Consider the following 12,867-nt stretch of genomic DNA (forward strand, 5'->3'; position numbering starts at 1 on the left):
CGGACTAAGATATTTTCTTGTCATAAAATACGTTCATTGAGTTTTCCAGGAGGCCATTACTCATTTTCCGAATGACGAATGTTCTGCCAGTTCACCTGCTTGGTATCATCTAAGCCAAATTTAGTGCTTCACAAAAGAACCGATCCTAGCGAACCCTTCTGAAAGTTTCCGTGCTCTTTATCAGAATGTATTTCTCGAATGGCCTGACCATTATTTGCTACGAGATCAACCTGGTGGATTATAATTCTTTTGTAAATTATATCGGGGTTGGTTTTCACCGGGAATTCGAAGGGAATGTTTCAATTTCAACGAGTGCCAGGTGTTCCTAATTGGGCGAATATTTCATCTGGGTAATTATTTTCAAGATGTGTCAAGTTTTAATTATTTTCAGCTAAGCTTAATCACCTTCAATCGCAGAATTTGATGAAATATAAGAAAATTCCAGTGTTCTTTCCGAATTGTCTGAATAAAACATTTAAATTCAAAATATGGCTATTGTTATTTCACGAATAAGTAAAAATTTATAGTGTATGTTGAAAGTGGTATTGCTTCATCGATGATTTTGGAGAAAGCTCTGCCATTACGTTTGAAAAGGAAACATTTTTTGTCCCCAATTTGATTCGATGTCATTCGCAAAATACATTTTATATCATTTTTAAGAACTTGTTAGCTCGAACGTAGAATTCCCAGGAAATTTATTCAGATTTCAATGAAATTGGATATGGATATGCCGGTCCAATAGGAATTTGAGCTTTTTTCAAATACAGGTGGCACATGTTTGTATCAAGAGTTCTTGAAAAATAATAATATAATTGGAGTATATTTTTTAGAAAACGAATAATGATGAAGCATTATTCCGAACCCATTGGCAGCGTACTGAAAATAAGTCAACCTTAAATTATACTTTTCAGGATAAATTGTTCACCAAAAAGTAATATTCTTGTTTATTTGAAGCGGAGTGGTTATAATCAGAGTAGGCCGGAGAGAAGAGCGAGCCCTGTGCTTGCACAGGGCTCCTGGAAGTCAGGGGTGCCAAATTGACGACAAAATATAAAATTCTCTGCTATTGGGTGTGGCACTCTGCTTTCTCGATCTCCGTTCCTAAAGAATCAGCACAACACAGTTGAAAAATAAATGTAATAATCAATACAAGACTCGCAAATTCATTAATTGAAATTTCTAATGCCATTGATTTTCGTCATAGTGAGGTGAGAAAATCAATTTGAATTCATTTTGGTGCACTTGGATTAGACAGTAGGGTAGGAAATCAATGTATTGGAAGCAAGTGAATTCCTCAATATCGTGTGCATAACGTTAAGCCTAGTATGGACAGCTCAATCGGAATGCCTCAGGACCATCAAAAGCATTAAAAGAAGAACTATCTCGATGTATCGAACAAGTTAGACTGAAGTGCCTTTGAGCATAACCATTTTACCAACGCAGGCAGCGTTGTCATAGTTTACAAAAGCTACTGATACCAAGTTAGTACATTTCCCAAATTTTTTTCTCTGTTATCGTGGGCATGGCATAAAAGTCAATCAAGTAGGAATCTCAGGCTCATTTCAAACCACTTGTGCAAATTTTTACCATACACAATCGACATGCGCATAAATTCAGCTATCGACAGTGCACAATAGCTCACTTCCAATGCTATAGAGGGCATGCTCGAAGTGGTTTCCTCTAAATCATGAAGTCTGAATCTAATCTAACCCTCTGCTCTTATCAGCGTGCATCTATTAATACCTAATCTATTATAATATTTATGACTACAATATTAGGTCAGCAAAAAACTTCAATATCTGCACAGTGAGAACAACTTCTTTACAGAAGTCCTTGTTCTATGAGGGTGTTCGTTTGTATAATGGTCTCCCAGAGGAAATTAAGACGGCTCCATCTTTGGGTGCATTCTGCGGAAGATTGAATGGCCACTTCAGAGAAATGTGAATATTATTGTTGTGTTGATTTTCTATTTTTTGTAATAGTAATAATGTAATGTAATGTTTTATAATAATAATGTAATGTATTATAATAATAATAGTTATTGTAATGTAATGTATTATAATAATAATAGTTGTAATGCTAAATAAATTTTATTATTATTATTATTATTTACTTCTCAGGAGCAGGACCGGTGCGATCAATTTTGGCGCCTGAAGCAAAGAATTTTTTGACGGCCCTGCTGAAAAAGTATCAGTAAACAACTCCCTTCCTCCCCCCAACAAAAAACATCACCTGGCTCGATGACAATTCCAAATTTTTGATTTCTCTAACGATTTTGCTAATCGTTTATTTTTAAAGTCGTTTCCACTGGGTTCCTTTTTTTTTCGGACATTTTTACCTACTATAAATTCCTGGATTTCTTCGATGAACAATGCGTAAGTAATATATCTCATTCTCACATTCACAATCGATCATATGCGATCGATGAAAGATTACCTATCACACCACAAGATACAAAGGGCGGTAAGGCATGCAAAGATTCTGAAACTAAATAGGATTAAAAACATATGTTCTGCTGAAAACATTCAGCATTTATCAGTAACTATTTTCGAATTCAGAATCGTAGGAATTTTCCATATGTTGAATGTGTAAACAACTCCCACGTAATTCGAAGTGCTGTTTTTCGTCTTTGTGAAATACAATTCATTCCTCATTCAATTAGGGTAATAGGCAATGCTGCTTATATTGGTTGGGTTGCCATTTGTTATTTATTGAACAGGCGGCTTAGTAAAGACGGTTCGGAGATTTTTATTGCAGGGAATTTTGATAAACGCAGCAAAGCGGACCAACCTCATGTTGTTTTTAAGAATCAAGTCTATATGTTTTCAGAACTATGCAAAGGCGGCCACAAACTGGGCTAAATTGCCGCCCATCGAAAAGAGGCGCCTGAAACAGTCGCTTCACTCCTAACGCCGGCCTCGCTCAGGAGTTGATCGAAACAGCACCAGGTAAGGTTAGAGCAAGAAATAGGTATCCAACTTTTGGGTAGGGTAGTTTCAGAATAAATTGAGGAGGTGGTGTTGATTAAGAATTACAAGTATTCATCAATAATCTACATCGCACTTAGAGTGAACCACAATGTCTGAAATAGTAGTCTGCATTTGCTAATGAACTTCTGAATAATTGCATAGCCGATGTTCAGATACAGACAAATGAATGCATGTCTCATTTCTGTTCTCCATTCTAGAAACACCTCGAAGTCAACAGAGTGCCTTTAACGCACCAAGGAATTCCGAACAGCTCGAGGTTTATAAACAAATGACTACATGCTCTTTGTTATTTATGTTCGGCTCCACTCATTGCGACGTCCGTTTCCTTGTACCAAAGATGGAAACTGCAGCTAAGAATTCACTTTGAGGAATGTTCTTCAACTTATATGCATGTTGGTAACAGGATCATTTGTTAGCCCGAACTTTTCCACTTTGAGAAATTCTCTAATTCGGTTTGTTGAAGTGATTTATCCTCCTCAGATATGTTCTTGTCGTTTCACTTTGCGCTGAAATCCAAGATTGGAAGGAAAAAATGGAAGGATAACTGAATATTCGCCCGTAGGAGTGTAGGAGGAAATAAGAAATGAAGTATCATACGAATGAAGACTTCTGTCAGTGATGAATCGATTCTGCTTGCGTTTCTCAATACAGTCTGATTCATATCTTATTCATGATGTTCTGTGTTAGCGAAAACTGAGTTATTTTGCAATGAATAAATTTGATTTTTCTCATTGTGATTCAATATAGCCGCTGTATTTATTGAAATTAGACTATTTCATCATCTTATCGAATGTTAATCTTTCTGAACACCCTAAACCCTGAATTCCAAGCTCCCGAGTTTCAGCTGAAATTGAACTCTCAGAAATCTCTCAGTTTATGGCCTCAAATCGCTGTCTTGCACATAAATATCCGAAATACCTCCAATAAATATTAACCTTCAATTGGAGCAGAAATATTGTGGTATATTTTTGCACATTATTCTGAGAATTGCAGCACATACTTGAGGAAACACTAAAATTATCTTGGCACCTTATAAGCAGTATTTCTGGAAATGAAAAATAATATAGAAATGAAATGAATTTCAATAAAGTTTCATAAAAACATTTTCATGATACCTTTACCTACATTATACCTTCACGATATCTTTCAAGGTAAATATTAAATTTAAATAGTATGAATGATTTGTGTCGATATATGTATAATATTCTATTCCTCAGTTTCTGGTATTGAAGAGGTGACTCGTACAGATATTTCCAAATTATTGCAGCATCATCTACGAATGACAAGCTTGAAAATATAGTCATTCAAGTTATTACCATGTTGTTCACTTTTGTTCTATCGTGAACATGACACAAACGTTCAGTCGTGTATATATTACTGTGTATATCACCAGACTCTTTGATGATCATGGATTATCTTCTTCAACATTCTTTCTCTTTGTTCAATATACACAATTAGGCAATTATTGCAAATAAACCATTTTTTTTCGATCCAATCTTTATCATTCTTTATGATACACCCTAAACTATTGACTGTTTTATAGGAAATGAAGCAATTGCAATTCATTTTGAAATATTGAGTAATTTCCTTTGATAAGTCTTGAACATAGGTTACTGGTTTAGGTATGTTTTTCATTTTTTTTACTCACAGGAGAGTAAGACAATCTTATCGTGATCTTTTTTTGTTTCCGTTCTAACATCTGATCAATTAACACAAGGTTATGCACAGAATATACATCATAATGTCATGGGAAGGTTTATTTACCCGTAAGATTACAAGCGGACGTAAAGACACCTTTGAGCGTTTTTGCGCTAGTCTCAAATAAGATTCATAATTTTCCTCAGAACTTTACTTTATTTGCCGAAATATGTTTCCTTTTAGTAAATAGTAGGGGAAATGTGGACAAAATGACATACTGTTTAGTTTTTCAATTATATATTTTCAGTTATTGGAATAATACTCCCATTTTGGTACTATAGTATACTAACTTTGGTTAATTGTTTTCAAGTATTATAAGCTGAAAATCGAATTGAACTACAGAAATGAAAGATATAAGAATTTATTTTGACTTCTAACAAAATCTTGTCCGAATACTAAGGACAAAATGACACACTAGTAATGGACATAATGACATACATAATATTTGAATGCAAAGTTCGCAAATAAACTGTTCACCAGGTTTGGAACCAAAAAAGCGTCACTGCAATTAATGCAGGGATAGTCATCGTCATCCTCAATTTTTTTCCTAATTTTGAAAGGTTTAGTGTTGGAATCCTCGTGGTCATGGACTCTTTTATTTTTCAACGCTCTTGTTTTCTTCACCAATGGGTTTTTTTATCATTGAATAATGTTTTAGTAACTTCTTGTTTCTTCTTCTTGGATGGATTTTTCGCAGCAGATTTGGTCTTGATTTTGTGAAAATAAGGCCTTGTCCCTGAGGAAGTGGTGAAAGAATTTAATTACGGAAGGATAATGATCCTTTAAAAGTTCCTGGTCTATTCTAATTATCAGTAATCGATAGATAATTTACAAGATAGGTACATACCAGAAATTTCACGTTCTATCACGTTTAGTGCAGGCACTATGTACACAACAACATGAAAATGAGCTCATTAGTTTCACGTGAAAATCAATTTATAAAATTCTATATAATTTCCAAAAATATATGTATTGGATAAAATAACATACTATATCGTTTTGTCCTCGGTTTTGTCTATCAGGATAGTATGCTATTTGTCCGATACACACTTTTTATTATATTGAAGGACATTTTCGAAACAAAACCAATATTCATCTCAAAGCTTATACATATGATTACGTCATAACCGTAATATCAAGAATACGTTCAAAATACAACTAATATTTTCATGATACTCTCCAGAAGCATTTTAGAAACCAAGCGAATAAAAGAAATTCAACCGGCCAAAACACATTTATGGCTATTGCACCTTGCACCAGTGAAACAAACAGTAGGATGTCAATTACTTCGCAGGATTGTCAACATAATAAGTGGGACCTAAATCACTGTTAAACCCCGAGCTATACGGCGACAATTTTGAAAAAAATTTAAAAGTTCATTTTGTCCGCATATGTCGTTTTGTTCGAATTTCCCCTAGACGTATTCCTACCATAGATCAGGGTATTTCAAAATCTATCATCCTTCCAATTCCAGCCTCGTGCAACATCAAAGTGAACTAAATGCATCCTCTCAACTCATTACCTCAAATCAACCATGTGGTCATCCGTGTACCTGAGAGACCTTACATCAAAGATACCAATCTATAAAAATAGCCTCACGCACACGACAAGCCGGACAAGGGTGCTGCGCAGAGATTGATCGATTGGCCGATTGAAGTGTCTCGGAGGACCAAGGCTAGATTAACGAAGGACGGGGTCTGCCCGCGACTAGATAGCAGAGTAAATCGTGTATTCGTTGCTGTGCGCCAAGCTGCCCTCAGCTTATCTCGACGGTACGGAACGAGGTTCGTGAGACGAGATCTCGCCTTTGTCCCGATGCTGAATGTGATGTAATGAATTGGAGGATATTGTATTAGGATTTTATGGATGGTGATGGAATGGTGGCTCTATAGGTTGGCTTGTCAAAGCGAGACGCGTAATGGGCTGAAATAACCAGACTGTCATGTTAAAACGGAAAATTTTTAATGAATGAGGTCTTGGGTTTGCGGACGTTGGCTCTGCTTTCGTGTAACGGGTCATGAAAAATGATGCGGAGTATTTGAAGAGGCGATATAGATCATATTGAATTAAATATCAATTTAATTTATTCAATAACAACATTGCTACAAAATCCAATAGCAAAAGTGAAGACATTTGTATTTCATCCATTGCAATCATCAAATTCATCATCATATCAATATGCATATCTGGGCACTGAGCCTAGGTCAATCTGTATAGCTATCTTATCATATGGTGTACAGAGTGAATATATATTGGCGACAAAAACAAAGAAGTGAAAACAATGGACTAGTTTTCATTTTTTTGTTAAGGATTAATTCTAAAAATATGAATATGAAACAAAAATGTGGAAGAATCATTGAAATATCTCTAGAAATGAAAAAGTTATGGGACTTTGAAGTTGCGCTTGGAAGAATAATTTCAAAGTACGTGTAAGTGTCGTGACGTCACACACTAGACGACTGGTATTCGCAGAGTGCTTACGAATTCATTGGTGTATAATCACTTGTGCCTTTCGTGTCGTGTTTTGTTCGTTACACGATGGCTGAAATAACTAACTATATACATACATATAAATTACTTTTTTCTCGTTTTACTTTTTACTCCTCACATAAATATGTTTTGCCATTGATAGACTTCAACAACCAGTACTCAACTACAAACTGTTTATGAAACGTTTTTTAAATGAATCATCGTTATAAGTTGGACCATGATGAAGCAAACTCAAAAGTAGATACTTACTTGAAAAGTTTAACTCCTTTTATTTCTGCACTGACATAAGATGGATTTGAAGAAAAAAACTCCATCACTGCGAATATATCTATTTTAGGCAAATTGTCACTTTGTCCTTTCACGAAGCCTTCTTCCATTATGGTGACATAAAAACAAAACTCGAGTTAAAACTACACTGTACAACTACATACGGCGAGAGAGCCTTGGCGCGGCTAAGTATTTAAACGTTATTTATGGTGTAGCGATCACAGGCAAGAGCCGTGACGTCACACACCAAAGACGTTCCGCGCTAAAATACGTAAATTTAAATAATCTATTTCTCAGTCATTTATTGATGGATTTTCAAAAATTTTTTCACTGATTTATCAGTTTTGCTCTATATTTTAATTCTATCGTGTCAAATATAGTATTATCAACATCATCATCATGAAAATATAGGGGTCCTATAAGATATACTCCTTTACTTAAAGTTTAAATTTCTTCTTTGAAGGGATTCGGTTCAATTCTCCTGGTATCCATAAATACAATTTGGAAAATTAAAAGTATAGTGATACAGTGACATTGGTTAGTGTTATACCCATTTTCTTCAGGTTCCGATTCTAAGGGGATTAGAAATACTTTCGGCAATTTTGAATTTGTCCGCGGTTTTTCTAAATAAACTGCTCCATATGAGTTAGGGATATTGACTTAAATTGCAAAAAAATATAGTTTAAATGAGATTTTTGTGATTCAATTCAAATTAATATGATTTCAAGTTGCAGGAAATAAAATTAATTTTAGCCTGTAGGTCTGCAGCGTATACAGGGCGGTTAAGAAAAATTGAGTAAAATAACGAAATTTTATTCTCAAAGAATTCAGGCATTTTAAGACTATCAATGCAATGTATGGCCTCCACGGGCACCAATAACAGCTTGACATATTCTTTGCATACTACACACGAGGTTGTTGAATATTTCTTGAGGAATTTGGTTCCATAAACAGGGCAGAAGCTCTCTCAGATCATTTAAGGATTCTGGGGTAGGTTGATGATTATCTAATCTTCTTTGGAGCATATCCCATGCATGTTCTAGGCAATTCAAATCTGGTGAGTGCGGAGGTATTGGTAAATGTGGAATACCAAGCTCCTCGCGCGCATTCTAACTATGGCTGCATGGTGCGGTCTAGCGTTATCGTCTATAAATTGAAAAGTTTCACCAATAGCAGCGTGAAAATTTGGCACAACATTTTCAATGACATGCTCCCTATATTGTAAGGCGATCATATTCCCTGGACAAATGTGTAGATCTGTGCGCCCGTTGAATATCCCGGCCCATACTATAACACTACCCCCTCGGAATGGATGGACTTCTTGGACATAGCGATGATTAGGGGGTATGCGTGGGATTGTCCATACCCTTATTCTTCGAGAATCTGAAAATCGTCCATATCTGGATTCATCAGGAAAAAGGACACTACGCCAATGATCGCTCCAATTGATATGTCACCTTGCCCATTCCAGTCGTTGACGCTTATGGTCACTTGTTAATGGAACTCCTCTTAATGGACGTCTAGAACCTAGATTCACCTCTCTCAAACGTCGTCTGATGGTTTCGATAGAAACTTGGACCCCATCTGCATTTTGAAGAGTATTCCGTAGCATTCTACACGTAGATGTAGGGTTTCTCCTCGCCGAAACGGTGATGAAACGATCCTTAGCAGGTGTTCTTCTTCGTCGCCTACCAAGCCTTGGTCTTTCCAACACGGAACCTGTCTCCCTGAACCTATTCCAGAGTCGAGATATCACACTTTGGCTTACTTGGAGCCTTTCCGCTACAAAACCTGAGTTAGACCATCCTGTAGAATTTACGGTTTGGCATTTGCAGAAAACTTGTTTAAAATCGAAGCCATTGATAAACTGACTCCATTTCAAAATAATAACATTCCTGAAGCATATGCAAAGAACCAAACTTCAGAAAAAAGGCGACCAGATCGACGAAATGTCTCATACTGATTTTTATTGGATCGATTCAAGTTGTTATTGAGTTTTAAATGATTTTACAGCGATTTTCTCGAAGATTAAATACTTTTCAAAACGATTGAATACGATATCCCTAACTCTTGTGGAGCAGTATAGTTCGTAAGAACTGCAGATGAATCTGTACACGAGTAAGTTTTTCAACCAAGATACTCTACGTCGTCCGACACTCTGTTATCCTCTTATCTTTCCCTGAATGATCGTTGTGATTGTGATGTATACTTTTCTTCCATAAAATGTCTCAGGTATTCAAGTTTTCGGCTCTTAATGGTTGTCATAACCTCGCGCAATTTTATTCAGTCTTAAAAAAACAATCATGTTTGTTACCCGTTCGGTTTGAGATATTTTGAGCATCCACCTGTAACACCATATCTCCCGATGTGACTCTATTTCATAGTCCAGGCCTCAACTCCATAAAACAACGAGGAGAAAACAGCAACGGAGCATTATATTTCTAAGATCAATACTAAATCTCTACTACAGAGGAACTTTTTCATTTTATTGATACTTCAATTCTGGATTTTATTTCTTCAGTTTGATCACATTGTTGCTGAATTCATGCACCTAAGTATTTGTTATTGTGTCTCTAGACTCCCTTACTAAATTTGTACATTGTTGATGTTTAACGTATCTCCGTTATTAGGGTTCTTTGTTACTACCATGAATTATCATCATAATCATACGCAGAACTTTTCAATACTATATTTATCAGAACGAAATCTATTTTGTGAACTGAGTGGTTTGAATTATCTATGTTACTTGCTTATATTAGCGGTACGTCTGCTTACCTCAAGTTATTCATGGCTTTTCCATTAACTATGATACCTCTTGATTCTTTAATAATGCATCCTGGATGATAGCTTCTCTGCACAATAGAGGAGAAAATACACAACCCTAACGTACCTCATGACGTATTTTTATTTCACAAGTCAATTCATTTTCTACACTCTTACCTTTTGCTTTCAATAAAGAGTTGTAGTAATGTATAATATAATGATATAAAACCTTAAACATTGTTATTCCAAGTATTCACTAGAAATCTTATATCCGTCGGCTTATATATGTGTCGGTTTTCTGTCAAAAATAATATTGGGCTATTTTATATATTGGGCTATTTTTTTCAATAATCAACTCAAATTTTCCCTGATTCTTGTAAAACGATCAACACAAAATTTTTCAAGAAATTTGCAATCGTCATTTAAGATCTAAATGCATTAGTCTGATTGGAATTGTGATTCTGAAATTATCAGTAAAACAAAATATTGAAGAACTTTAACGGAATCCCTGATTTGTGTTGAATTTCAGTTAATCGTGAAAATTTTATGTTTTTTTGTCTTTTCGTATGAGAGTTATCAGGTTTACGATCAGTGAGTCGAACTTTTCCATTTGAGCAGAATTCGAAAAATGCAGACGAAATGAAAGAGGAATCTGTTCAACAGGAATTGTGATCACAAGAATATAATTCTTAATTATCAATTAATAGAATTAATATTTCATCTCATGATTACTTTCTAGGTTCACAAAAGAGAAGATCACTAATTAGTGGAATAAGTTTTCGGTTGGATCGTAATACGAAACTTTTCATTCATAATGATCATTATAGTTATTCGCAGAAGACAAAAATATCAAAAAAAAAAGATCAACGAAAAGAACAGCTCATTATTTCGTCTAATTCTAGAAATATCTCTTTGAAAAGAGCAGCATCGACTTCCACGTTATTTTCCCTTGATTCCACTTTTTGAGCAATATCTTGTCAAACAAATGAGATCCCTCCCTTCGCCCGGAGTTTGCCTTACTTCGAGAGGTATTGAATTTCCCCATTGAACATCAAAAGAACAGTGGAAAAAGTTTCCAACAATAATTCTTTCGGATTGGATTACAAGAGCCCGAGAGACAACTTCGATATTGTTGTGAAGTTCGATCGAATGAGACGCCATAGAGGTTCTGACGAGGTTGTCTCGATTCAGGGCTTTTTGGTCCATTCCGAACTTTCGCGATTTCTCTGAATGGAGATCCTTAGGCTGGGGGATGGCCCAACTTTGATTCGGGTTGGAGCTTTATCAGCTTAAGAGTTTTGGTATATGTAAAGTTTTCATATGAATGTTCACATTTTCATTATAATTCCTAAGGAATGATGTCTTCGGGGTTGGGTTTCTTATCTTAAAACACTGCCACTGCTTTTGCTACTCTATATCATTTGATAAAATCCCTCCTTTCATCAAACGTGAAAAAAATTATGCCCTGAATATCGAAATAAAATACGCATTAGAAATATTTAGGGACAAATTTCTTACCTTCAGAATCTCATGACTCCAATACTTCATAGGCTCGATATTTGCATTTGCAAAAAGAGTCATAAGAACTATATTTGGACTCAAACACAGAGAATCGTGTAGAGGTATATTCAGGAAAAATCAGATTATGACAGTATTTGCATTGTATATATATGAATGTTTAGTTTATTTATTCAAGAATAGAAATAAGTTTGTATACAGTAGTTCCGTCCATGATTATAGTACTAGACATGTAAATATTCTTTATCCTGAACATAGATTGGTCAAATATGAGAAACATCCAACATATGCCGCAATAAAATGTTTCAACCAATTACCAGATGATATAAAAAAAAGTACAACACTCAATAAGTTTAGAAATGATGTGAAAATTAAACTCATTAATATGGAACCTTATTCCATTCATGAATACAACATTCAAGAAGTGAGGATTTAACTATTCCATCTAATGTACTGTATTGTATGTAATGTATTATATTGGACATTCTTTCGGAATAAAGATCATTATTATTATTATTATTATTAAAGTATGTTTTCAGTGATGAGGACATGATATTTACTTGAGATAGATATAGGAAGGATTTCCTTCGATCCAACTAAATTCCTTTATCTTGTATGACACATTATCGAATTTCTTAATTCCGCAAATGAATATAATACAGTTTTTTTGTATCACATATTCGATTCGGCCCAATATTTCCATACTATAAATAAGAGGACAATAATTGAAACTTTTAAATCCTAAACTCAACCTTTCACTTTCTTTTATACGTAGCTACTTATAATTTGAAACTATTCGGATCAAGTTTTTACACGTAAAAATGTTGTCTGCATTATAAAGTTATGTTTTAAGGAATTGCATTTCAATTTTATTTAATTTTTTTTATAATTATGTGCTCTCGAGATTTCAGCATCGATTTGTTAATGCGACCAATTTTTACTAACTTCATGTCAACAGTTCCTATAAGTACTAATAGTTCTTTAATAAAATTATTCTCATCAAATAATGTGAATTCGAAAAACTTCAGGAGTGAACATTTTTTAAACTTGTAGTCATTAAAAATAAGGCTTTTACAGGCACTTTCATTTTTTAACATGCATTCGTGGAATTAAGCAAATGGGAAAATTTCCAAAATATTCT

The sequence above is a fragment of the Harmonia axyridis genome, chromosome 3 (assembly GCF_914767665.1).
Source record: "Harmonia axyridis chromosome 3, icHarAxyr1.1, whole genome shotgun sequence".
Taxonomy (NCBI): Eukaryota; Metazoa; Arthropoda; class Insecta; order Coleoptera; family Coccinellidae; genus Harmonia; species Harmonia axyridis.